A 26,062-nucleotide genomic window follows, 5' to 3' on the forward strand; every position below is an offset into this window, starting at 1 on the left:
TCTGATGATTATTCTTCTGATTCTGAGCACCTCCAGGCCTAAGCGCAAAAAAGCCAGAACGGTGCGCACTGAGCAGGTATTCACACCACCACCAAATGAAACGGTGAGACAGGAGAGAGGAAGGGACGGCACCGTTTGGATAGAACAACTGGTGAAAATGCTACTGGCCGATTATCAGCACAAAATGTCATCACTGAGAGAGCAGGCCCTACATCTGTCAATGTGCCTTTTGAGCAAGGCACTATGGCTGACCCTGTAAAACAACACATTTCACTGCACCTATCTGGTGTATGTGAAAATAAAACATCTTTATTTAATAATCTCAAGCAAAAAACAACATCAGCAACGCAGTCACCAGCTTTCCTTGTTTATGTGACATGTACATGCTCCAACTGATACCGGTGTGTGAAGACGAACACCATGTGAGCATGAGCTGAAAACAATTGACTATTTTTAACTGTTGTCAAATCGACACTTATATTCATTATAATGTCATTATAATGCTGAGTTTATTGTCATTATTTGTGCTGAGTTTCACTATTTATCAAGCACACTTGGCACTTCTAATGATGTGCAGGTTACGGATGTTCTCATAATTTGACCACGCATCTTGCTGACCGCCAGGGCTGGTTCCAGGCCTAAGTGACATAAGTGGTCGCTTCGGGCCCCTGGACGTTTTCTTTTGGGTGGGGGGGGACTCAGTCGGGATCTCAACTTACTATTGAGAGTAATAATAGTAGAATACACCAGGTGCAATTTCCAAAATGTTATTATGCATCAGCAGTTTTTCTGTTGTTATTTCAGTCACTGACAGTCATTCAATTAGCCATGTCTGCTAACAATTTTTAGATCGGTAGTTAGTCGAGCCAGATATCTAAACTTGTAGTAATCATGGCCAAATACCGACCGGGGCATGCAGGGCACGTGCCCAGGGGCCCTGAAATCCATGGCGCCCCGACATTGATTTGGTTACTCATTCTAACTCAGATATCATGTTAACATGGCATAAGTCACTACAAAATGTTTAGAATTCCAGGACATTAGCTTTAAAATTGCTAAAATGTCTCTCCACCCTATGGCAAAATGGGATGAATTGCAGGAAATGTCCTATAAAATTGTAACGTTTTCTCTCCGCCCCATGACCAAATGTGTAGAATTGCAGAAAACGTGCAGTCCAATTCAGCCGTTTTTATCTCAATATCAAACAATTTCAGGGTAACCATACTGTGATTGTTGTCCCTCACAATGAAATCAGGGAGGGGACTGTGAATCTGTCTGTCCATCCATTAGTCACACGCGATATCTCAGACAGCACTGGCACGATTTTGACTAAACTTGGGTGAATGATGTGTCTTGACATAGAGATCTGGCATTTACAAAATGACCTTGATTGGCCCAATTGGGGCTCCGCATCACTCATAGGGGACTATGTTTGCTGTTGCCATTTTTGGACATACTCTATTTGCATCTCCTCGTGTTTCCCATAACGACCTACAGCAGCAGTCAAAAGTTTGGGCACACCTACTCATTCAAGGGGTTTTCATATTTTTTTAAACTATTTTCTACATTGTAGAATAATAGTGAAGACATCAAAACTAGGAAACAACACACCAAAATACATTTTATATTTGAGATTCTTCAAAGTAGCCACCCTTTGCCTTGATGACAGCTTTGCGCACGCTTGGCATTCTCTCAACCAGCTTCATAAGGTGGAATGCATTTCAATTGTGAGGTGTGCCTTGTTAAAAGTTAATTTGTGGGATTTCTTTCCTTCTTAATGCGTTCGAGCCAATCAGTTGTTCTGTGACAAGGTAGGGGTGGTATACAGAAGATAGCCCTATTTGGTAAAATACCAAGTCCATATTATGGCAAGAACAGCTCAAATAAGCAAAGAGAAATGACAGTCCATCATTACTTTAAGACATGAAGGTCAGGAAAATGTCAAGAACTTTGAAAGCTTCTTCAAGTGCAGTTGCAAAAACCATCAAGCACTATGATGAAACTGGCTGTCATGAGGACCGCCGCAGGAAAGGAAGACACAGAGTTACCTCTGCTGCAGATTAATTAATTAATTAATGAATTAATTAACGTGCCATTAATACAGGTAACGAGTGGAGGACAGAGGAGCCTCTTAAAGAAGAAGTTACAGGTCTGTGAGAGCCAGAAATCTTGCTTGTTTGTAGGTGACCAAATACTTATTTTCCACCATAATTTGCAAATAAATTAATAAAAAATCCTACAATGTGATTTTCTGAATTTCTTTTGCTCATTTTGTCTGTCATAGTTGAAGTGTACCTATGATGAAAATTACAGGCCTCTCTCATCTTTTTAAGTGGCGAGAACTTGCACATTGGTGGCTGACTAAATACTTTTTTGCCCCACTGTATACAGTTGAAGTCGGAAGTTTACATACACTTAGATTGGAGTCATTAAAACTCATTTTTCAACCACTGCACAATTTCTTGTTAACAAACTAGTTTTGGCAAGTCGGTTAGGACATCTACTTTGTGCAAGTCATTTTTTATTAATTATTTTTTCAGATTATTTCACTGTATCACAATTCCAGTGGGTCAGAAGTTTACATACACTAAGTTGACTGTGCTTTAAACAGCTTGGAAAATTCCATAAAAATTATGTAAATGGCTTTAGAAGCTTCTGATAGGCTAATTGACATAATTTGAGTCAATTGGAGGTGTACCTGTGGATGTATTTTCAAGGCCTACCTTCAAACTCAGTACCTCCTTTGCTTGACATCATGGGAAAATCTAAAGAAATCAGCCAAGACCTCAGAAAACAAATTGTAGACCTCCACAAGTCTGGTTCATCCTTAGGAGCAATTGCCAAACACCTGAAGGTACCACGTTCATCTGTACAAACAATAGTACGCAAGTATAAACACCATGGGACCACGCAGCCGTCATACCGCTCAGGAAGGAGACTGGTTCTGTCTCCTAGAGATGAATGAATAATATTAATGCAAGTTCAATCTGTACTTCAATGCACATCTGTTGTGCATTATAAAAACAGAGGAAGAAAGAGGAGGTGGCGAGAGAGGTGTAAAAGACAGAAAGGGAAAGAGGTAAGAACATAGGAGCAGGGATATGATTCATGAATCAGTGCTACCCAAATATTCTCAGTTCATCACAATTACATACTAGTGTCTCTAGTCGGCCTGAAGGTTATCTTAAAAGCGGGTGAGGTGGCGATGATGGGACTGGGGGTTGGCATCCTCTCTCATCCTAACTGCAGACGAGAGACAGATGGAGAGAGAGAGACAAATAAGCCTTATGTTTTTAGTTTTTATTCTAACATTGTTACTCATCATAATAATCAGGTGAAATGCAAAACTGACCTTGGATCATTAACTCTGGGACTACTGCATCTATCTGTAGTTCAATGTAAAGCATCTCTTTAATAATACTTCATGTTGAGCTGACCAAGTGACCTCTCACCTCTGATCATGCTGTGCCCTCTATGTAGCCAGTTCAGATGCGGGAGGGGTTCACCGACACAGCTGATATGACCTAGAGGATTTAGGGAGAAGAGGAGAGAGGGATGAAGTGAAGGAGAGAGACTGTTATTGAGAAAATAAGGTAGTTAAAGGGACAGTGTTCAACAGGAATCTATGTGTGTGGCCTCACCTGGTGTCCACACCACACTAAGTGGCTGCAGAGTACTTTATGTTGAAAAACATGAACGGACACGAGGACAAAACAATATCGTAGTTCTAGAAATAACGAAGTGTCTCACTATTCTCCATGGTTGGCCCTCTTGCCTATTCTTTGAAGGTGGAAGGATACATTTATACACCTGAGCCTGCTTACTGCACAACACAATCCATCAATCAGATTGATACACATGAGTGTGTAGGTGTGGGTTATAGAGTGTCTAATTGTAGGAGGTGAAGATCTCCCGCACACGGATTMCCTCTCTTGCTGTGTTGTTGGACCCCATCCTTGAAACATCCTGCAGAGCAGCAGACTTCTCCTCTGGCACACAACGGCGGCTGCAGATCCCCTCCRGGTCCTCGTGTCCATCCTCATGAAATTATGTAGGACACAGGTAGCCTTCACACACCTGAATTCCTCCAGGAGGCAGTCCCAGATGACCCTGGTCACCCAACCTTGCAGTGCCRTACAAGATAACTGTAGTCAATCGTTTTGAAGGAATCTCCAGTTACAAGGTATCTGTAGGAATATGGAAGACAATGTCATTATTAGACTATTACATCACCAGGTCATTGTGGATTACTAAAGTATAATATCCCTGATAACAAATCATGATAACATTGGATTGATAGATGCATGAGCACACATATGTGCAATAACAGGATCGTATCAAGGATAGCATCACAAATGAATACATAAATACCACTTGAAGCTTGATGATGAGTTGATCATTTGAATCAGCTGTGCAGTGCTAAGGCAAAAACAAAAATGGGCACCCCTTTGAGTCCCCAGGACCAGGACTGAGAACCACTGCTCTTCATATGRAGACATGTAGGCTTTCATAGCTCTCTCTATCTGAGGACAGAAAACCTCACAAGAAACAGACTTCATTATAGTCAAATTACACCGCACTGAATATTATGTTACTATTATCTCCGTCCTCACTTCTAGGGACAGGAACTACACAAAAGTACCTGCCATATCCTGAATAGCCTACTCTCTCTCTTTGACAGTTGGGGCTGCTATCCTTTCACCCTCATCCATGGCTGTTAGCTAGCTAACGTTACAAGTGCATTTGGAGTTTGTTTTTTACAGTGATAAATACATCAAGATACATAGCTAATACAAAGTTAGCTAACTGAATTAAATATCACCAGCTACCTATCTACACAGTATGTGAAGTTGGCTAGATAGTGAGCTTGCTCATTTGAGTTAGCCTGCACTGTAACTAGTTAGCTAATAATACTGTAATGAAACAGCAGGGAGCTGGTCTCGAACCCTCGACCTTCTAGCCCGAGGTCCTGTGCCGCAAAAGCATGCAGTCGATTTCCTCGCTTATAAACCCAGTGTCGTTACAATACATAGGTTTCTTTTACATTTTCGAAATGTGTTTACTTACTTGATTAAGTTCTCCCAGCCATGTGGACAATTGGAAACAGGGCAGCAAAGTGTGTTTGTCACCAGAGCGGTTTAGAGGATATTACTATTGAACTATGTACCCATTTACTAACCAGACCTTCATACAAACTTGCTATGCTGAATTCTTGACGCATAATAGAACATGCTGCTATATGCTGCCAGCAAGCCCACAAGCGAGTCGCAATGGGTGGCCTAAGCGACACGCTGCAATTTACCGCTATCTAGTGTACATGCACCACCGTAAAATGAGTCACGCTAAATGGGCTTTTGAAAGTCGCTTGGGTTGTCATTTCAGGACACTCACTGCCAATGGCTTTTATTTTAAATACTCAAGCATGTGATTTGAACAAAACAAACTGTGAAACAGGCATTACATATAGTAGTACCAAGTAGGCATAACATCTGAGGTGGGTTATTAAAAGCGGAGTATACAAAACACTTTGTAGAGCCCTATGACATTCCGTTTTTTCCGTTTTCATTTTTCTGAATTCTGTGTTTTACGATTTACGCTAATTTTATTATCAGAAAGAGTGTCTAATAATGTGAATGAATAAAAAGTAAACAATTAAAAAATATATAACAGTACATTTGTAATGATGCAACACAACATTGCACAGTTTTCCATTTTATTACCAGATTCCGCGATTCCGTCCACGTTTTCCGCATCGCGGAAATCATAGGGCCCTAACTTCGCCTGCAGATGTCATGAGGCACACCTGTATAGCAAATGTCAATAGTTAATGAGTTAGGTTAGGGTAAGGGTTAAAGGTAAAACTTGGTGGTTAAAACATGTCTGGAAAGCATTGTAAAAAGCATGAAACTTCTGTCCTAAATAGCATGTTCTATAACGTTTGACTATGGACCTACAACATTCTACAAGTGTGCCGTTTGTCAGGCTTTTACATAAAATTCTAAATTTTTCGAGCTTATCTAGTGGACTATAGGGACCTACCTGAGTCGCAGTAGGTTTCCTCTCCGGTCCACTCTCCACTGGACAGACAGGTTCGTTCTAGAGAACCATACATGACGTAGCCGCTGTTGCAGAAGAAGCTCACTGTCGTCCCCTCTAGGTAATGCGTCTCTTTCTTCTCTCTGTACCTTGGCGTGGCCAGCCAACCACAGGACACCACTAACGGAAAGAAGGAAGTTATCTACTAATAACAAGTGATACATTTTAATGTCATACTTCCTTACTTATTTAAGGGCCTTGTTTCCCAGGACGTTTGTAGTGTTAAGATCATTGATAGAACCTTGATAGAACCATCTTACGWTGTACAGTACCAGTCAAAAGTCATTCAAGGGTCTTTCTTTATTTTTACTATTTTCTACATTGTATAATAATAGTGAAGACATCAAAACTATGAAATAACACATATGGAATCATGTAGTTACCAAAAAAGTGTTAAACAAATCTGAATATATTTTATATTTGAGATTCTTCAAAGTAGCCACCCTTTGCCTTGATGACAGCTTTGCACACTCTTGGCAGTGCAGAAATGGCTGTAGCACAATATACATTTTGAGGAGCTACCGTAAGTTGCTGAGCAGTTGTTTATGCTTTGGGGAAAATGTGTTGCAACTTGCATTAGTCAAGCTTCCTGTTATACATGGTATTCAAATAGGTTAGCAATTAAAGTGATGCTTCGAAACTTTTGTATAATTTCYGCCAGTAGTTTTGACAGTGGTGCTCACGAGCAAAAACGGATCACTATTTTTTGTGTGTACTACATCATCAAATTGTGTACAACGTCATCCATTTCGTATGATATGTTACATCCTGCAAAAAATATTTGTATGATATGTTACAAATACAATTCGTACAATGTTAAAAAATGTGTTGTGCTTAAGATCCCAGACAGCATCTTTAAGAGCATTAGGTTACATTCTCTAGACTGTAGGTGTTGGGGTGTCACGTTCTGACCATAGTTCTTTTGGTTTTTCTTTGTTTTAGTATGGTCAGGGCGTGAGTTGGGGTGGGCAGTCTATGTTTTCTGTTTCTATGTGGGGTTTCTTGTTTGGCCTGATATGGTTCTCAATCAGAGGCAGGTGTTAGTCATTGTCTCTGATTGGGAACCATATTTAGGTAGCCTGTTTTGTAGTGTGTTTTGTGGGTGATTATTCCTGTTCYTGTGTTCCTGTTTTGTCTATGTTCACTAGTTCGGGACTGTAGCTTCGTTGGTTTTCGTCAGTTTATTGTTTTTGTTCTTTCTTGAAAAAGTATTCAAATAAATATGGGTACGTACCACGCTGCGCTTTGGTCCTCCTCTCTTTCTCCCGAAGACGATCGTTACATGGGGTTACTGAGTAGATATTCTAACTCTTTAAACATTAATTTCACAATGAAAGAGAGGTCCATTTCAGTGACATACCAGACTCCAGGTCTTGCATGAGTGCCTTGTGACTTTGGAAGGACTGCAGGGTGGCATTGCCCACAGCCGGACTACAGGTGGTCAGGGTATCATATTTGCAGAACTGGGCCCCCTCACCTATAAATGAAAATGTCAATATACTGTAAAACAGTATTTAATTGTGACATGTTGTATGTTATTCATTGTTTGAATGTTGTTGATTGTCATATAATGAAAACTGGGTGCGTCCCAAACAGTACTGTATTCCTGTATATACTGTACTATAAAGGGATTAGGGTGCTATTTGGTGATACCTGTATTAAGTCCTATGGGGCCTGGTCGAAAATAGTACGGTATAAAGAGAATAGGGTAGGGTGTCATTTAGGAAGCAACCTATATAATAACATTGTTTGAAAGAAAGAGCTCCCATAGCATGTGTGGTCCGGTGGTTAATGCCTATGTACACCATAGGCTAACATTAAGACGGCATGGGTTTGAATCCAACCCATGCCCTTCTGACTGTCAATCTCGCCTACCTTTCCTATTCCAATAGAATACATAAACACAATTAAAATACACTGCCATATGCTGACACATTCACATTTGTGGCCTGCTGGAGGTCATTTTGCAGGGCTCTGGCAGTGCTCCTCCTTGCACAACAGCATGTGAAATGTATTGTCAATCAGTGTTGCTTCCTAAGTGGACAGTTTGATTTCACAGAAGTGTGATTGACTTGGAGTTACATTGTGTTGTTTAAGTGTTCCCTTTATTTTTTTGAGCAGTGTATATATTAGAAGGAAGAAAGAAAGAGCTCCCTCACCAAAGCACATCTTCAGCATGTCCACAACCAGAAGATCAGCTGCATCTTCGGACACAGAGAAGGCCGGAACGAAGGCTGGGTCGTGTTTCACATAGTAGTATGTGTCCAACAGGTACTTATCGTCGTAGGTGAACACATTCTCTGTGGAGAAAACACAACATAACCCATATTCATAATGAGTGCTGATCTAAGATCAGGGGCTGTATTCATGAAGCCTYTCAGAGTAGGAGTGCTGATCTAGGACCAGTTTTGACTTTTAGATTATAATGAATAAGACAGGGGGAACGTGGGTCCCTACTGTATCTAGCGTCTCATAGTAGGAGCACTGATCTAGGATCAGGATGCCCCTGTCCATTTAATCTTATTCATTATGATCTAAAATGTCAAACTGATCCTAGATCAGCATTCCTACAAGCCTCTTTATGAATACCGGCTCGGATGATCATCTGGTGTTTACTTAGTTTTAACTACAAAGAAGTCCTGTTTTCAGCAACAAACTACACAGGTGCAGGGTCATGTACTTTCGTTCATTCACTAACATAATTTCACTAACATAGTTTCCACAAGACAAAGAAAAATAAGGACTAATTAGACGAAATGCTTCCCATATGTTCCTTATAGAAAATATGAATGGAATACTATTATAAAGGAAGATAGCCAATATATTTATCTGAGACATGTGGACAACAGAAACCTATTCCAAAAGGGCATAGTGCATTATCATAATAATTCATGGTTCCTTATGACAGTGTGTATAAAAGCCCAAAAATCCACTGTAATACTATATTATACTAGACAGTATATTGTAAATGAATACATAACCATTACACAGATGGTTCACTGAAAGTGTTATCAGGAATACTGACCTGAAACAAGAGATTTTGATCCAAGGGCAAGTGCATGAGAAGTTAAATAATTTGAGCATCTGAGCGTATAAGGGAAACTCCATTCGTTTCTCCTTATCTCTCTGGGCTGTGTGGAATGTTATCATGGTGTGTGTCTGTGGCTCAGGCCGGCCAGGCTACCACTGGGTTCCTGCCATGTAGTCTGGTCCCACTCTCTCACACCATGTGGTCATGGCCTGCCCTGGATATCTCTCGTGTCATCTATTAAAAACCTTTAGAAGACCTTTAACTCTAAACAGGTGGTTGGCTGGGCTAAGGGAGGGAGTGCAAAACTTCTCTTCTCTTCCTTGAGAATATTTTAGTTAGAGCGAGTGAACAGTTAAATGGAGAAATTGTTGTTTATAATTCATAGTTTAATGTAACTATTATAAGGTAACTGGTTCCACAGCCTGTTTCCTCAACTTTTCATGTACAACCTGAACCCCAAAAAATACCTGAACTAAAAGAAAAAAGTGTGCTTAGCTTCAACTTGAGAAAATGTAAGCCAAAATTCAGTGAATTTAAAATGATGTYTTTGCTCAAATTGTCTCATATGTGAAATCGCCCCCCCACAAAAAAATGGGCATCTTACCTAAACCAGGCTGTGGAACTAGTTACACACACAGTGCTTTTAACATAAAATGTTTCAAACATACAGTGCATTCGGAAAGAATTCAAACCCCTTGAATTTTTCCACATTTTGTTACGTTACAGCCTTATTCTAAAATGGATAAAATAGATCCCCCCCCCCCCCCCCCCCCKRCAATCTACACACAATACCCCATAATGACAAAGGAAAAACGTTTTTTTAGAAATTTTTGCAAATGTAATAAAACCCCCCCCGGAAATATCACATTTACATAAGTATTCAGACCCTTTACTCTGTACTTTGTTAAAGCACCTTTGGCAGCGATTACAGGCTCGAGTCTTCTTGGGTATGACAATCCCAGGTGAGGACATAATAATTATTGTATAAATGCACAATGTAATCATGTGTGTCAGATAAGTACGTTTAAAACATTGTATGTTAAAAGCACTGTTTCTGTGTGTGTAACCAGTTGCACAGCCTTTTTTAGTAAAGATGCACAAATAATAATTTATAGTTCAATTGCCTGAATTTTTGCCTAAGTTCTCTCAATTTTGGTGTTCTGGCCCCCGTATTTGGGTTTGAGTTCCTTTAGGCTATTGTGTAATTCCATTGTTGACCACTTGGGGGCCACTGTCCTGTGTTGATGTGTGTTGTTCGTTTAATATGCTAAACCATGTAGAAGAAGAATTGTTTACATTCCAAAATGGTGAAAGTCARACTGTGGAGCTGCAGATGTTATCAAACTCCATCCTTGCTATCATTTTGTAGAAGCATTGTCTATAGATAGTGAATGGCGCTGGAGGAGATGGCTGTTGTTTTACGGGCACTTAACCAATTGTGCTATTGTGTGTGTTTTCTCCGCGTCATTTGTAACTTATTTTGTACAGAATGTTTCTGCCACTGTCTGTTTTGACCGAAAAGAGCTTCTGGATATCAGAACATCGATTGGATGAAGATTTTTTCTTTAACGAGTCGGACGCGAAGGATTTACTTCAGACACCCGACAAGGCCCTCATTACTGTGATTTTCAGGAGAAAGAGACATCCGGGATGTAGGTTGAGGTGCCTCGTAAGGATCCGACGGCGAGTGGGTAATCTGCCTCTACCATTAGTCCTATAAGCCAACGTACAATCACTGGATYACAAAATAGACAAGCTACGATCACGAATATCCTACCAACGGGACATTAAAAACTGTAATATCTTATGTTTCACAGAGTCGTGGCTGAACGACGACATGGATAAAATAGAGCTGGTGGGGTTTACGCTGCATCGCCAAGATAGAACACATGCACCCGGTAAGACAAGGCGTGGCGGTCTGTGTATATTTGTAAACAACAGCTGGTGCACGAAATCTAATATGAAGGAAGTCTCAAGGTTTTGTATCTCACGATAAGCTGTGGATCACAATATTTACCAAGAGAGTTCATCTATGTTTTTCGTAGCGGTCTATTTACCACCACAAACTGATGCTGGCACTAAGTCTGCACTCAATGAGCTGTATAAGGCCATAAGCAAACAGGAAAACGCTCATCCATAGGCGGTGCTCCTAGTGGCCGGGGACTTTAACGCAGGGAAACTTAAATCCATTTGACCTCATTTAAAAAAAAAAAAAAAACTCTAGACCACCTTTACTCTACACACAGAGATGCGTACAAAGCTCTCCCTCACCCTCCATTTGGCAAATCTGACCATAATTCTATCCTCCTGATTCCTACTTACAAGCAAAAACTAAAGCAGGAAGCACCAGTGACTTGGTCAATAAAGAAGTGGTCAAATTATGCAGATACTAAGCTACAGGACTGTTTTGCTAGCACAGACTGGAATATGTTCTGCAATTCTTCCGATGGCATTGATGAGTACACCACATCAGTCACTGGCTTCATCAATAAGTGCATCGATTACGTCGTACCCACAGTGACAGTACGTACATATCCCAACCAGAAGCCATGGATTACCGACAACATCCGCACTGAGCTAAAGGGTAGAGCTACCACTTTCAAGGAGCGGGACTCTAACCCGGACGCTTATAAGAAATCCCGCTATGCCCTCAGACGAATAATCAAACAGGAAAAGCATCAATACAGGACTAAGATTGAATCGTACTAAACAGCCTCCGACTCTTGTCAGATGTGGCAGGGCTTGCAAACTATTACAGACTACAAAGGGAAGCACAGCCGTGAGCTACCCAGTGACACAAGCCTACCAGACAAGCTAAATTACTTCTATGCTCGCTTTTGAAGCAAGCAACACTGAAGCATGCATGAGAGAATCAGCTGTTCCGGACGACTGTGTGATCACGCTCTCCGTAGCCGATGTGAGTAAGACCTTTAAACAGGCCAACATTCACAAGGCCACGGGGCCAGACGGATTAGCAGGACGTGTACTCCGAGCATGCGCTGACCAACTGGCAAGAGTCTTCACTGACATTTTCAACCTGTCCCTGACTGAGTCTGTAATACCAACATGTTTCAAGCAGACCACCATAGTCCCTGTGCCCAAGAACACTAAGGTAACCTGCCTAAATGACTACCGACCCTTAGCATTCACGTCTGTAGCCATGAAGTGCTTTGAAAGGCTGGTCATGGCTCACATCAACACCATTATCCCAGAAACCCTAAACCCACACCAATTTGCATACCGCCCCAACAGATCCACAGATGATGCAATATCTATTACACTCCACACTGCCCTTTTCCACCTGGACAAAGGAACACCTCAGCATTCAACCCCATAGTGCTCTCAAAGCTCATCACTAAGCTAAGGACCCTGGGACTAAACACCTCACTCTACAACTGGATCCTGGACTTCCTGACGGGCCGCACCCAGGTGGTAAGGGTAGGTAACAACACATATGCCACGCTGATCCTCAACACGGGGACACTCAGGGGTACGTGCTCAGTCCCCTCCAGTACTCCCTGTTCACCCATGACTGAATGGCCAGACACAACTACAACACCATCATTAAGTTTGCCGATGACACAACAGTGGTAAGCCTGATTACCAACAARGATGAGACAGCCTATAGGGAGGAGGTCAGAGACCTGGCTGTGTGGTGCCAGGATAACAACCTCTCCCTTAACGTGATCAAGACAAAGGAGATGATTGTGGACTACAAGAAAAGGAGGACTGAGCACGCCCCCATTCTCATCGACGGGCTGCAGTGGAGCAGGTTGAGAGCTTCAAGTTCCTTGGTGTCCACATGACCAACAAACTATCATGGTCCAAACACGCCAAGACAGTCGTGAAGAGTGCACGACAAAGTCTATTCATCCTCAGGAGACTGAAAAGATTTGGCATGGGTCCTCAGATCCTCAAAAAATTATACAGCTGCACCATCGAGAGCATCCTGACTGGTTGCATCACTGCCTGGTACGGCAACTTCTCGGCCTCCGACCGCAAGGCACTACAGAGAGTAGTGCGAATGGCCCCGTGCATCGCTGGGGCCAAGATTCCTGCCATCCAGAACCTCTATACCAGGCGGTGTCAGAGGAAGGCCCTAAAAATTGTCAAAGACTCCTAGTCATAGGCAAGCAGTACCGGAGCGCCAAGTCTAGGTCCAAAGGCTTCTTAACAGCTTCTATCCCCAAGCCATAAGACTCTTGAACAGCTACTCAAATGGCTACCCAGAATATTTGCATGAATCAAGCCTAGTTTTCAGCTAGCATACACTAAGTCATACTCATTGTTCTTTTGTTTATATATTAAAGTTTTACTCACTTCAGTCACTATTACTGTACCTACGAAGCAGTGGCAATAAATCAACCTTCAACTATACAGTAGCTGTACCAGGTTTATCTAGCTGCTATGCTTAAGAAGGGGACTCTTCTGCGAGGGCAGAATATTTGGGCCAACATATTTCTTTTTTGTTCAGGTAAGACATGGACCGAAAAGTTGAGTAAACAAAAAAAGACTGTGGAACCAGTTACTTAATAATAATTAGTTGAAACAACTACATTTTGTTTTTACACTGCATGTTACTTTCATTTTGTAATCCTTTTCATAACCTTCATGTGACAATTTTGTTCCTGTCTATGCAATGAAGGAAAACAATGTTTTATGAAGGTTGGTTTGAATGATACTGCAACACTCATAAAGTTGCTATGATTGGTTTTATAATTAATACTCCCTTAAAGTAGGAAGTGTTACTGAATTTGTTTTGGGCAATTGAGAACGAGCTTTGGATAACTGAGATGCACTGTTAGTTTCAATGCAGAGAGAGGCCCATTTACTCACAGCCAGCTCCGAATGAGAATATCTCCTCAGGGCTGGGGTTGTCAGGGGAGACAACCTCTCCCAGGCTGGTCAGCAGGTCATCTGAAGGGTCAGACTTAATCTGTCCCAGCAGCCTCTGGGTGAGGTTGGTGTAGTCTTGGGGAGCAGCACGGTAAGGGCCATGGTGGCCCGTCTCGCTCCCGCACCTCTACCGCCACCCCTGAAGAGAACATGACGGTCATGTTCTGCGGTGTCGGAGAGCACAGAAAACACCTAGAGGGAAGACAAACAGAGAACGCATATTCAGAGGGAGAGGCTGAATCCTAACTTGAGATACATGGACACTAGATAATTCAATGTAGGAGATGTGTGCAGAAGTTTTAGGTTGTTCGCTCATTCCTCAAGTAAGGATTTGTCTCGAAATTAACTTGATATCGGTTTGTTGATCATAAAAAAAAAWAWWTAAGAAATCATAAAAAAGCAAGCTATACAAACAAGACTATAGCGATGCCTGATCTTCTATCTCTCACCATGTAGGTCCATTCATCACTGTTCTGTGAAGGAGAGGACTTGCTGGTTCCTAAACACCGCCAGATGATCCTGCTGCTCTGCCTGGTGCACCTCTATGACAGAGTTTCTTATAGTCACAGCCGATGGACTATTAGCCTTGGCTAAGGTACCTTGAGGGATTCATAAATAACATAACGTAACGTAACATACCATACCATAATATGCATGGGGGAAACAATGTTTGGGAAACCCTGAGCTAAGGGACCAATAGATTCATATGAATAGCATATTCGCAGAAAAATATTGGCTAAGATACCATAGATGACACTTGTTTGAACGCTAAATTGCCTTTACTGTAGGCCTAAAGTGTGGACACATTTTAACAACTACTGTAAGGGATTACATTTCATACGCATAGCATAACCTCAAATATACTGTACGTAAGATATAATGTAATATTAACTTGACAGCTCTCAGCAACATCAGCCCCAATCCAGATGTTCTACTGATCTGTCAAAAATAATGAGCTGAACATCACTGGCATCTGGCCATCTTCACTGATTTGGCTTTGGATTGGCTTTAAAAAAGTATTGGGGTTTGTAGGAGCTCCTAACCAACGTAGCTTCATAGCAGCTGTGCTATACTCAGATTGACCACTAGAGAGATTAGCTGAGAGCAATGGGTCCTCAGATCCCAAGCGAGAGGAAATAAGATGTTTTTTTTTACATCGCTGAAATGTTTTCACTCCCAGAAGTATCTCAAGACCCAGACTGCTTCACTCTGTTGTTGTGTAAAAGAGAATACATGGAGTGTGTGTGTGTCTGTGTGAGAAACTGAACTGGGATGACACCTCTCTGGGAAGAAGAGTTAGCTAGCGCTCTGTAGAATAAAATTTATTAAAACTTGTTTAGAAGTAAAAAGGTGTAATTACCATTAAAACACATGTAGGTCTGAATGCATTCATTATCTTTACAACACAATCAAACCACCAAACTACTACAGAATTATTTATCTTTCGAGATGAGCCTGAATCCCTGAGCACCATAACAAAGACTGAGACAACGATAGTAAGGCTGAAACAGAGACATAGACAGAGGCAGAGAGAAACAGAGGCAGAGAGAAACAGAGACAGAGGCTGAGACAGAGAGGCTGAGACAGAGACAGAGAGGTAGCCCGTCTAGCCACACGGCCCCGTGTGGCTCAGTTGGTAGAGCATGGCGCTTGCAACGCCAGGGTTGTGGGTTCATTCCCCACGGGGGGACCAGGATGAATATGTATGAACTTTCCAATTTGTAAGTCGCTCTGGATAAGAGCGTCTGCTAAATGACTAAAATGTAATGTAAATGTAGCCACCCTAGGGATGAGAGGGTGCATAGACACTACCGGCCCTTTCACAGCAGAGGGAAAACTCACCGTTCTCTAGTTTCACCTGCTCTGTCTGGCCCTGAATTCTCAGCCCTCTGCCTGGGGAGTCAACCCGGTAGTATTCTCCTTTCCCATTGAAAGTGTACTTCACGCAGTCAAATGTTATAAAATGGGGGTCCCCCAGGACTACACCTAGGAGGGTGAAGAGTAAATAGAAGAATTGTTACAGGGAGAAATAGCAGTTTGGCACTGGCACTTGTTTTGTATTGGAGAGATAAAGCAGCACATTATTCAATATGACACCTGTAGCACATAAAAACTGAGAAGAGATGCACAGAGAGACCAGACTAAAAACGGCTTCCCTTATTAACACAACTAAATGGCCCCGTAAATGGCCCCGTAACAACCTATACAGTATTCTATTCTTGTTATTTTATTTAACCTTTATTTAAGTCTCATTGAGATACAAATCTACTTTTCAAGAGAGACCTATSTATTATTTTAAGGTGCCATCAATTGCAAACTGTCAGTGTCGGGATAATATGTGTCTTATATTAGATAAAGTCTCTGATGCTAACAGAGAAATACATTTTCTTGGCGATCTGCACACTAACTGGTTATCATCTAGTTGTCCTCTCAAGAGGAAGCTTCTTACTGTGATTAATGCCTGTAACATGACCCAGGTTATCACTCAACCAGTGTATACCAATAGTGTTGGATCTGTGAAATGCACTTACTTGTAATGATCGTATCTTCACCAATGCTGCAGAGCTTTGCTCCAAAGCAATATCAGTTCTCATTGGCTATAGAGACCATAACATTGACAAGGAAAGCCAAAGTACCAAAGGCGGGGCCTAAAGTTATTTATAAGAGATCATAAAAAAAAGGTTTCTCAGGACTCTTTTGTTGAAGATGTAAAACATTTATGTTGGTCAGATGTATATGAGGAGAATCTAGATACAACACTTGAAGTATTTGTAAAATTATTCTTCCCAATTGTTGACAAACATGCACTTGTTAAGAAACTGTGAGAACTGTTCGAGCCCCCTGATTTGGCCGATTATTATATATATATATTTTTTTACACCTTTATTTAAATAGGCAAGTCAGTTAAGAACACATTCTTATTTTTCAATGACGGCCTAGGAACGGTGGGTTAACTGCCTTGTTCAGGGGCAGAACGACAGATTTTTACCTTGTCAGCTCTGGGATTCAATCTTGCAACCTTACGGTTAACTAGTCCAACGCTCTAACCACCTGCCTCTCATTGCACTCCACGAGGAGCCTGCCTGTTACGCGAATGCAGTAAGAAGCCAAGGTAAGTTGCTAGGGGATGATTTAACAGAAGCACATTTCCGTATTTCACTGAAAGAATAAACGTTTTGTTTTCGAGATGATAGTTTCCGGATTCTACCATATTAATGACCTAAGGCTCGTATTTCTGTGTGTTATTATGTTATAATTAAGTCTATGATTTGATAGAGCAGTCTGACTGAGCGATGGTAGGCACCAGCAGGCTCGTAAGCATTCATTCAAACAGCAATTTTGTGCGTTTTGCCAGCAGCTCTTCGCAATGCTTCAAGCATTGCGTTGTTTATGAATTCAAGCCTATCAACTCCCGAGATTAGGCTGGTGTAACCGATGTGAAATGGCTAGCTAGTTAACAGGGTGCGCGCTAATAGCGTTTCAAACATCACTCGCTCTGAGACTTGGAGTAGTTGTTCCCCTTGCTCTGCATGGGTAACGCTGCTTCGAGGGTGGCTGTTGTCGATGTGTTCCTGGTTCGAGCCCAGGTAGGAGCGAGGAGAGGGACGGAAGCTATACTGTTACACTGGCAATACTAAAGTGCCTATAAGAACATCCAATAATCAAAAGGTATATGAAATACAAATCATATAGAGAGAAATAGTCCTATAATTCCTATAATAACTACAACCTAAAACTTCTTACCTGGGAATATTGAAGACTCATGTTAAAAGGAACCGCCAGCTTTCATATGTTCTCATGTTCTGAGCAAGGAACTTAAACGTTAGCTTTCTTACATGGCACATACTGCACTTTTACTTTCTTCTCCAACACTTTGTTTTTGCATTATTTAAACCAAATTGAACATGTTTCATTATTTATTTGAGGCTAAATAGATTTTATTGATGTATTATATTAAGTTAAAATAAGTGTTCATTCAGTATTGTTAAAAAAAGACATTTAAAAAAAATCAGCCGATTACTCGTTATCGGCTTTTTTGGTCCTCCAATAATCGGTATCGGCGTTGAAAAATCCTAATCGGTCGACCTCTAGTGGACACCCCTTCAAATTAGTGGGTTTGGCTATTTCAGCCACACCCATTGCTGACAGGTGAATAACATCGAGCACATAGCTATGCAAACTCCAAAGACAAACATTGGCAGTAGAATGGCCTTACTGAAGAGCTCAGTGACATACAACGTGACACCGTCATAGGATGCCACCTTTCCAACAAGTCAGTTTGTCAAATTTCTGCCCTGCTAGAGCTGCCACGGTCAACTGTTAGTGCTGTTATTGTGAAGTGGAAACATCTAGGTGCAACAACAGCTCAGTCGCAACGTGGTAGGCTACACAAGCTCACAGCACAGGACCACAGAGTGCTGAAGTGCGCAGTGCGTAACAATCGTCTGCCCTCGATTGCAACACTTACTACCGAGTTCCAAATTGCCTCAGCAGAAGAACTGTTCGTCGGGAGATTCTTGAAATGGGATTCCATGGCTGAGCAGCCGCACAAAAGCCTAAGATCACCATGCGCAATGCCAAGCGTCGGCTGGAGTGGTGTAAAGCTCGCCACCATTGGATTCTGGAGCATTGGAAACAGGTCCTCTGGAGTGATGAATGACGCTTCATCATCTGGCAGTCTGACGGACGAATCTGGATTTGGTGGATGCCAGTTTACTCTGGGCATGTCTGGGCACCTTTTCATCCAAGCTACTCAATACTGCCCCTGCAGCCATAAGAAGTTAACTACTGACTTTCAGCATGTATACAGGGAAGGGCACTCCTGATTACTTCCGGCGCCGAAAAGAGATGGCCGCCTCGCTTCGCGTTCCTTGGAAAATATGCAGTATTTTGTTTTTTTTTATGTGTTATTTCTTACATCGGTACCCCAGGTAATCTTAGGTTTCATTACATACAGTCGGGAGGAACTACTGAATATACGATTAACGTCAACTCATCATCGTTCCTACCAGGAATATGACTTTCCCGAAATGGATCCAGTGTTTTTGCCTTCCACCCAATACAATGGATCTGATCCCAGCCGGCGACCCTGTGCGACGCCGTAAAGGGGCAAACGAGGCGGTCTCGTGGTAGGCTTCGGAGACGGGCACATCGCGCGTCCACTCCCTAGCATACTACTCGCCAATGTCCAGTCTCTTGACAATAAGGTTGATGAAATCCGAGCACGGGTAGCATTCCAGAGAGACATCAGGATTGCAACGTGCTCTGCTTCACGGAAACATGGCTAACTCAAGAGACGCTAACGGAGTCGGTGCAGCCAGCCTGGTTTCTTCATGCATCGCGCCGACAGAAACAAACATCTTTCTGGTAAGAAGAGGGGCGGGGGGGTATGCCTTATGATTAACGAGACGTGGTGTGATCATCATAACAACACACAGGAACTCAAGTCATTCTGTTCACCTGATCTAGAACTCCTCACAATCAAATGTCGACCGCATTATCTACCAAGGGAATTCTCTTCAATCATAATCACAGCCGTATATATTCCCCCAAGCAGACACATCGATGGCCCTGAACGAACTTTATCTGACTCTTTGTAAACTGGAAACCACACACCCTGAGGCTGCATTCATCGTAGCTGGGGATTTTACAAGGCTAATCTAAAAACAAAACTCCCTAAATTCTATCAGCATATCGATTGTGCTACCAGGGCTGGAAAAACCCTAGATCATTGTTATACTAATTTCCGCGACGCATATAAGGCCTCCCCCGCCCCCCTTTCGGAAAAGCTGACCACGACTCCATTTTGTTGATTCCAGCCTACAAACAGAAACTAAAACAACAAGCTCCCGCGCTCAGGTCTGTTCAACGCTGGTCCGACCAATCTGAATCCACGCTTCAAGACTGCTTCGATCACGCGGATTGGAATATGTTCCGCATTGCGTCCAACAACAATATTGACGAATATGCTGATTCGGTGAGCGAGTTCATTAGGAAGTGCATTGACGATGTCGTACCCACAGCAACGATTAAAACATTCCCAACCAGAAACCGTGGATTGACGGCAGCATTCGCGTGAAACTGAAAGCGCGAACCACTGCTTTTAACCAGGGCAAGGTGACCGGAAGCATGACCGAATACAAACAGTGTAGCTATTCTCTCCGCAAGGCAATCAAACAGGCTAAGTCCCAGTACAGAGACAAAATGAGTCGCAATTCAACAGCTCAGACACAAGAGGTATGTGGCAGGTCTACAGTCAATCACGGATTACAAAAAGAAAACCAGCCCCGTCGCGGACCAGGATGTCTTGCTCCCAGACAGGCTAAACAACTTTTTTGCCCGCTTTGAGGACAATACAGTGCCACTGACACGGCCCCCCTACCAAAACCTGCGGGTCTCCTTCACTGCAGCCGAGGTGAGTAAAACATTTAACGTGTTAACCCTCGAAGGCTGCAGGCCCAGACGGCATTCCCAGCCGCGTCCTCAGAGCATGCGCAGACCAGCTGGCTGGTGTGTTTACGGACATATTCAATCATCCTTATCCCAGTCTGCTGTTCCCACATGCTTAAGAGGGCACACATTGTTCCTGTTCCCAAGAAAGCTAAGGTAACTGAGCTAAACGACTACCGCCCCGTAGCACTCACTTCCGTCATCATGAAGTGCTTTGAGAGACTAGTCAAGGACCATATCACCTCCACCCTACCGGACACCCTAGACCCACTCCAATTTGCTTACCGACCCAATAGGTCTCACAGACGACGCAATCGCAACCACACTGCACACTGCCCTAACCCATCTGGACAAGAGGAATACCCATGTGAGAATGCTGTTCATCGATTACAGCTCAGCATTAACACCATAGTACCCTCCAAACTCGTCATCAAGCTCGAGACCCTGGGTCTCGACCCCGCCCTGTGCAACGGGTCCTGGACTTCCTGACGGGCCGCCCCAGGTGGTGAGGGTAGGTAACAATCTCCACCCCGCTGATCCTCAACACTGGGGCCCACAAGGGTGCGTTCTGAGCCCTCTCCTGTACTCCCTGTTCACCCACGACTGCGTGGCCATGCACGCCTCCAACTCAATCATCAAGTTTGCGGATGAACTACAAGTGGTAGGTTGATTACCAACAACGACGAGACGGCCTACAGGGAGGAGGTGAGGGCCTCGGAGTGTGGTGTCAGGAAAATAACCTCACACTCAACGTCAACAAAACAAAGGAGATGATTGTGGACTTCAGGAAACAGCAGAGGGAGCACCCCCCTATCCACATCGACGGGTCAGTAGTGGAGAAGGTGGAAAGTTTTAAGTTCCTCGGTGTACACATCACGGACAAACTGAATTGGTCCACCACAACAGACAGCGTTGTGAAGAAGGCGCAGCAGCGCTCTTTCAACCTCAGGAGGCTGAAGAAATTCGGCTTGTCACCAAAAGCACTCACAAACTTCTACAGATGCACAATCGAGAGCATCCTGTCGGGCTGTATACCCCGCTGGTACGGCAACTGCTCCGCCCACAACCGTAAGGCTCTCCAGAGGGTAGTGAGGTCTGCAGAACGCACCACCGGGGGAAACTACCTGCCCTCCAGGACACCTACACCACCCGATGTCACAGAAGGCATAAGATATCAAGGACAACAACCACCCAAGCCACTGCCTGTTCACCCGCTATCATCCAGAAGGCGAGGTCAGTACAGGTGCATCAAAGCAGGGACCGAGAGACTGAAAAACAGCTTCTATCTCAGGCCATCAGACTGTTAACAGCCACCACTAACATTTAGCGCCGCTGCCAACATACTGACTCAACTCCAGCCACTTTAAAAATGGGAATTGATGGAAATTATGTAAAAATGTACCACTAGCCACTTTAAACATGCCACTTAATATAATGTTTACATACCTACATTACCCATCTCATATGTATATACTGTACTCTATATCATCTACTGCATCTTGCCATCTTTATGTAATACATGTACCACTAGCCACTTTAAACTATGCCACTTTATGTTTACAGTACCCTAAGTACTCTATCTATATGTATATACGTACTCTAATACATCTACTGCATCTTGCATGCCGTTTCTGTACCACCACTCATTCATATATCTTTATGTACATATTCTTTATCCCTTTACACTTGTGTGTGTGTATAAGGTAGTAGTTGTGGAATTGATTGGTTAGATTACTTGTTGGTTATTACTGCATTGTCGGAACTAGAAGCACAAGCATTTCGCTACACTCGCATTAACATCTGCTAACCATGTGTATGTGACTAATAAAATTTGATTTGATTTGATTTGATTTGAACTTGTACTGCACTGATGACTGATGATTGGCTAAAAGAAATTGATAATACGATGATAGTTTAAGCTGTATTGTTACATTTCAGTGCAGACTTTCATGTTATTGATCGTCATTTGTATTTGAAAAAAAGTATTTGTTATGGTTTTAAATCACATGGTTGGAGAGTTACTTATCAAATTGAACTCGGGGTGAGTAATCTTCAATGGAAGCTTCTCTAACATCAGATATGTACTGTTAGAATTTTTAAAGGGATAGTTCACTAAAAGTAAAACATTTAACATGTATTCATTGATTTATAAATAAAAACAATGGGACCACTCCACACTGCCCTGACATTACTGTCAGGGGTGGACTTAGTGATTTGGAGGCCCCAGGCAGAGGACAGTCTGAGGCCCCAGCCCATGTCTATTTAACACAACCATGGCTACTGAATGAAGAGCTGTTCGTAGTTAATCATGTAACAATCAACTCATTATTTACCTGGGGCACCACGGGAAGAGTTTGTTTAATGAGTTACCTTTTCCCGAATGAACTCAAGAATAAATCAGAATCTCGATATTATAGCAATCAATCATTTCCTCATATCAGTCTCATTCTGAACGTCGCATAATCCTTTAAATCTGCACAAACCCAGGTCTCACTATTCATTCCGTACCACAGAAATTGAGTTGATTATTTATAACATCAGATACACACACAGTCTAGGTTATTGATTAGAACTTAATAAAATTACAATAGGTCCCTAGCGGACCAACAAGATATGACACATGTTACACAAGATGGAGATTTAAAGAGAGAGAGCGAGAGCAAGAGAGAAAAGCAACACTTGGATACATTTGTAAACTATGCTTAGTTTAGCCCTAACACCTTGCCCCGAACTGCCGCTCTTATGGCTAAGAATTGTAATGCATGTATTTAAGGTGTTGAAGATCTCCATTGGGTATCTCTTCGTGGGCCGAGTTCCACTTGGTGGGATAGGTTCGACCGACTCTTTGTTCTTTCGATGGCCGTCTCCTTCGTTCTCAGGTGTAAGTCTCTGATTGTCCACAAGATGTCACAATGTTCTTTTCTCTTAGTTGTCGGTTTCCTTGCACTCACCCAGCTTGGGAATGAAAGCAGTGTAGACAACCGATGAATTTAAGAGAATAACCGGGTGGTCCTTCTTGAATTCACCTTCTTAGATACAGTACTCAATCGTAGCATTGATTGTTAAGAGGTTCCTTTGTCCTCTTCAACCTCGTGTTGTGTTTCTGGGTCGTGACTACTCGTGGACCAGCAGCGCGTGGTCCTCTAGTCTAGTATGTTAATTCTCAACTCACATGTTTTATACCCTAGGGTAGAAAGGGGGCGTTTCCGTCTTTATGACACGCTTAATGGGTTCCCGGGGGTAGCTAGTTACGAGGTAAGGTATCACAATTTACTATGATCTCGTTAGACAACTAAAATCACAGCCTCATTGTCACAAAAACATTCTCTTTGATCTGGATATTTTCTACACAACATACAGTATGTGAACATCATATACACATTATGAAAACTCTTCAAGTTACAATGTTTTTGTTATAACGTCCTCATTAACTTTTAATCATATCATAAAATATACATTAATTTTCATATTCCAACCAACATTATTCCCACCCATTTGGCTGGAGAAAAATATTGTCCAAAAGGAAATTTATTTGATGTTTTAGTTTTGGGCTGTAAACTCTTCATAAGGCACACAGACATTCTGACCTCTCACATTAAAGACCAGAAAGGAGTTGGTCTGCTGCCTTATATTTTACAATGGGCGTGAGGTCATAAAACCCCCCACCTCCAAACCTCTCCCCCTCTGCGGGAAGGAGAGATATCTCTGTAGAGCTGATTTTCTTTGCAATATCGACCAATACCGATGTATAGCATTTGTTTCTTTATTTTATGGACTTTCTAACCATTCTAGCACAGATACTAAATGCAACCAAGTTTATATGTTCATAAGGCTAATAAGAGAATATGTCAAATGTCTTGGATATGGGTGGATTTTTTAACATTTGCATCACAAAGTGAGTGAAATGCATCAGAAAGGTATTGGAAAGTTCAGGAAAACATCAGGGAAGATCATCAGGTAATAATTGTGTGTATAAAAAAAATATATGCATTGCCATCGTTTTCAATTGCGTTGTTTTTCACAGTCTCTTCTAACGTGTCCTGCATGGTTTTTGAGCATCAGGGGAAATAGAAGATATGTTTGTGTTCCTGAGAGTCATAGCTTTCAAGCATGGGGTCGTAATAGCTAATACCCAACCATTCAAAAGCTAGAGACAAATATGGGGGAAGAAAACAGAAACCGATCAATTTGTCACAACCGCTATAAAATAAATTACTCACGAGTGGAGTATCCCATTGGGATAGCTAGCAGTACTAGCACACGGTGTCACCCCCGCCTCCCGCCTGCTGTTTACCGGAGTCCTACTTAGGACTAGCTGGCTAAACTAGCACAGTGTCCTTCCCTCCCTTTTGCCAACACCTACCCTCGCCATCATTACCAGAACAGTGGGAAAACAGTGCCCGACAGGCAAGGGGGGCGAAGGACACTCTACCGGTATGTACTAGCTATAGCTAGTTACCGTTGCCCCCCCCCCCATTCACTTAGTCCTGCATGTTGGAGCTCTGAGCCTGAGATGTTCACTGTACCCTGCAATCACACCTGCAACCCTGAACACAAAACCTGTGACTATTAAACACTGAATCGTAAAATAAAATCTGCACCTGTCTTGTGCTTGTCTGTACAGTGAACATCTCAGGCTCAGAGCTCCAACATGCAGGACTAAGTGAATGGGGGGGTGCAACAGGTGTCTCTCCTTTTCCCCATTATCCCCTATGTATTTATACCTGCATTTTCTGTTTGTCTGTAGCCAGTTTGTCTTGTCTTGTCTTGTTCAGGACGTACCAGCGTGTTTTCCATTTTTTCCTGTTTTCAAGTTTTGTTTCTAGTCTTCACGGTTCTGACCTTTCTGCCTGTCCTGACCCTGAGCCAGCCTGCCGTCCTGTACCTGCCTGACTCTGACCTGGTTTACCAACCACTGCTTGCCCTCGACCTGCCCTTTGCCTGGGGAAAAATACATTTTTGAGATTCTAACTATCTGCATCTGGGTGTTATCCTGAGTTGTGATACAAACTGTTTGGGCCTACATAAAGCTGTCCCAACAGCAGAGCTTTCTTTTCAGCACCATGGAATGAATCCTTACCACTGCTACACCTGGTTATCAGCAGAGCCTTGTCTGGCAGCGAAACAGTTCATTCAGCCTCATTTACTGCCTTTTAAAAAACATAGCTGATATGACTGACTTGCTTAAATAAATGTGGGTTCTACTGACAATTGAGATACTAAAAACTAAACATAAGAGGACGACGAGCGGATAAGAGGCAATCCGTAATTTTGATTAAGACAATAATGAGCGAGCTAGGACGGACATAGTCAATTTAACTATTTGTTCAGCACTTTTGAAATGTACAGCGACAGAATTCAGAACTTGGGCCGTTCTTACATTATTCTCCCTGTACATCAAGTCAGAACCGTAGGATAAATAAATGGGGAAAGGGACCAAGTTATTATGGTGAGGCACATGGGCTACTAACAGCTTACTACACAACATACACAGGGTATTACTTTCTTAGCTACAGACAGTATACATATCTCCCTGGCATATTACATAATTTATGCAGCAGCATACAATACATTTTTGGACTCACCTTG

General features: G+C 42.4%; 1 long non-coding RNA gene across 1 annotated transcript; it reads right to left on the reverse strand.

Annotated features, from left to right (window-relative positions):
• Positions 1–2,747: 2,747 nt before the first annotated feature.
• LOC139028892 (uncharacterized) lies at positions 2,748–3,713 on the reverse strand. Its single transcript, XR_011481107.1, has 3 exons — positions 3,642–3,713; positions 3,438–3,524; positions 2,748–3,233 (listed from the first exon to the last, which is right to left on the reverse strand). It is a non-coding gene; the product is annotated as an uncharacterized lncRNA (long non-coding RNA).
• Between the last annotated feature and the right edge of the window lie 22,349 nt (positions 3,714–26,062).

The sequence above is a fragment of the Salvelinus sp. IW2-2015 genome, linkage group LG15, assembly GCF_002910315.2.
Source record: "Salvelinus sp. IW2-2015 linkage group LG15, ASM291031v2, whole genome shotgun sequence".
Taxonomy (NCBI): Eukaryota; Metazoa; Chordata; class Actinopteri; order Salmoniformes; family Salmonidae; genus Salvelinus; species Salvelinus sp. IW2-2015.